This window comes from Sinohyriopsis cumingii, chromosome 5, assembly GCF_028554795.1.
Source record: "Sinohyriopsis cumingii isolate HCF-2022 chromosome 5, ASM2855479v2, whole genome shotgun sequence".
Lineage (NCBI taxonomy): Eukaryota > Metazoa > Mollusca > Bivalvia > Unionida > Unionidae > Sinohyriopsis > Sinohyriopsis cumingii.
This window is the reverse complement of record NC_142965.1, coordinates 51,682,109-51,685,278: the sequence shown is the minus strand read 5'-3', so window position 1 is coordinate 51,685,278 and position 3,170 is coordinate 51,682,109.

Here is a 3,170-nt window from a genome sequence, read left to right as displayed (position 1 = left end):
CAAGAGGAATGACAGAGTCCAATTGAAAGAATCAACGCTTTTTCTGGTTCTTTCCAAACGTGACAGATAAGATAACAACACATCGCAAGACCAAACTACCCTTTTCAGCTAGGTCGACATACTCTTTAAACTTGCCTTCAAACATTTGTTAATCACCGCAGTTACATCGTTTGTTTATTCTTTGGAGATACTGCAAGCCGAATGACACATGTTTTGTACAATAGAACGAATTAAATTTAATTGAATTACAATTTTTTCCAGAATTTTATAAATAGTCCTGTTGAAAATGTTCACATCGTCTGATCTAATAGTCACTTCATAAAAAGTCTTAATTACCACAACAGAAGTACTGTATGTACTTTCCGAAATGGTTAAAATTACTTATAAATTATCACATATGTCTTATTCCTCATAAAAATCTGAAAGGTACGTTTAATGGTGTCATTGGACCTTTAATGGGTAACAAAGAGCAATGAAGATGTATTTGTAAGGTTTCGGCTAAAATGTTTGTACAGACAAACGAACGGACATTGCGTTTAACCGGTTGCGGGCGGCAAAAACAAGGTTTAGTGGGTTTCGAATGTGCTAATGGATAACACTGACATTTACCAGTGTCAGTCGTATTTATAGTGTCCACGGTGTACATTATAAAACTCAAAGCGCTGTACTGCCAGTAAATAATACAATTTTAAGGAATGAAATTTGCAAACGTTTTTGACATTTACCGGTTCTTTACAACTTGATGTGCACGTCAAAGGTTAATTGAAAGCCAACATCAAGGGACAAAATAACACATAATGCGAGCTTCGAAGAACCAACAGACCAGCATAAAACTGTTTCTTCTACAAGGTCTCACTTAGCTAACATCACGTACATATTTGGTTATCACATTCGGGTGAGGGCAAAGCTACGAAAATGAAACTATCTGGTTATCACATTCTGGTCAATAAATAGATGCCACAAAGTACCTATTTGGTTATCACATGCCGGTCAATACATATCTACCACAACAAACGTATTTGGTGACCACAAGTTGGTCAATACATAGCTACCACAACGTACCTATTTGGTTATCACATGCCGGTCAATACATAGCTACCACAACGTACATATTTGGTTATCACATGCTGGTCAATACATAGATGTCACAAAGTACTGGTTAATATTGTAATAAATATGGAGTATGCGCGTTTGGTTATAGCGCCCCGTTTTAAGGAATTCTTAGATTTGTGTGATTACTTGTGTGATTATTGGAATTCGGCGCAATGGAAATATTCCTAGCCCGAAGTAGTTAGCCAATTATTAGGAACACACGGGTGACGTGTTAGTGAGTTTCCATGATGCCATGGTTCACTAGTAGTGAATTTCGGCCAAAACCGAATGAATGTCCCTGTCGTAAGATAGTCCATATTAAAATCTAGTGGTGTACATTGGTGGTGTGAGTGCAAGGGCAGTATTTACGGTAGGAAACCGGTAAATTACACAAGGGAATAAATAAGAAGGGACTTGGCAGATAGCGTTTATGTCGACATGGGGGCAATGTGGTGCAATTATATTAGCGAAATGTGCCTGGAAAGCATACATTGACTGGCCTAAGGTGGCGGAGTTAAAATATTTCCAGTGTAAATGGATACTCATACATTTTCTAAGGCGTGAACGGTTGGCGGTACGGAAACGTGATGAAGATAAAACATGCAGATGTGCGGTTGATATATATTTGGCAGTTTGTTTTATCTGTGGTCTTGCATTAATTAGAGTAAAATTTAGTTATAGAATGGACACGTCGGGCTTTCAAATTTACAACTGAAGCTGTATGGAAGTCTTTGGAAAGTTGGGGTAAACTCGGTCATGTAAATACCCGTGTGCGTGTAACATACAAAGCTACCACAACGTACCACAACGTACTGGTCAATACATAACTGTCACAACGAACATATTTGGTTATCACATGCTGGTCAATACATAGATGTCACATCATGTTCAGTGAATATCGTCATTGCTGCAAACAATCAGCTTTTTTTCACATGGATTAGTTGAAATCAATTTACCTCGACACGGTCATTAAAAAATCAATGGTCTCATTCTCCAGTGGTAATTATTCATACCTTATATGCATGTGTACGAATATCTATCTTGTCTACTTAGCCCACAACTTACGGTAACTTGGGTAAAGATCAAAATTAATTGCACAGGTACATTCAACATTTAATGGCTTCACATTCAGCCCTATAGCAATTTAATTATAGCAAACTCGGCGAAGCGTTAAATGTATGGAGAGCAGGGGCCGCAGGCACTTGGACGACTATATACACAAACATGCGCAGAAAGCATTATTTGCGAACAAATTATGCTCCTCTTCCACAAAGAAAATAAAAGAAAAAATGACTGGGATAGAAAGGGGCAGATCTGCCTTTTCTAAAGAGGGAATAACATCATAATTAACACACCTCAGAAGTAATCGGTAGTTGCGCTGTGGGGATAGAGTGCGCATTCGAGAGCTCTGTTTTTAGCTGGAATGTTCCGAGTATTTCATCTTTACCTTAGTGTAAGGGGGGAAATTATTCAAAAACCTATATTTAGGAGGAGAGCCGTGGGTGGGTGTAACTGACATAACAATCGTTCTCTGTAGCAAAGAAGGGGGGGGGGCTAAAGAATATTGTCCCAGGGCGCCTCGAACCCTCGTGTCGCTATTGCAAGTAATATGTACACATTAGTCGACTTTCAATAATCCTTGTCAATCATTCTTTTTGCCGTAGACAGTGGGTCTACCGTACATCTACCGTACATCCCCCCAAAAGTCAACAGTATTCTCATTTGTTAAAATATTATATAAGTCGCGCATCTAGAACAAGAGATGAAGGATAGCTAAATATGTGACTGTGTTTAAGTTTAAAGTTTAATGTCATGTACCAGAAATAGTTTTTAGGTTCCCATCCCAAGTCTCTCTTTCTCTCTCTCTCTCTCTCTCTCTCTCTCTCTCTCTCTCTCTCTCACACACACACACCCACACACACACACACACACCCACACACACACACACACACACACACACTCATATGTACTTCACAAAGGACAGTTTGTTTGTATGTTTGTTTTTACTTTATTATGACTAATGTGCAAAGCACAACAAATCAATTTGTCAATAGTTATGTAAAACTGTAATGAGAGTT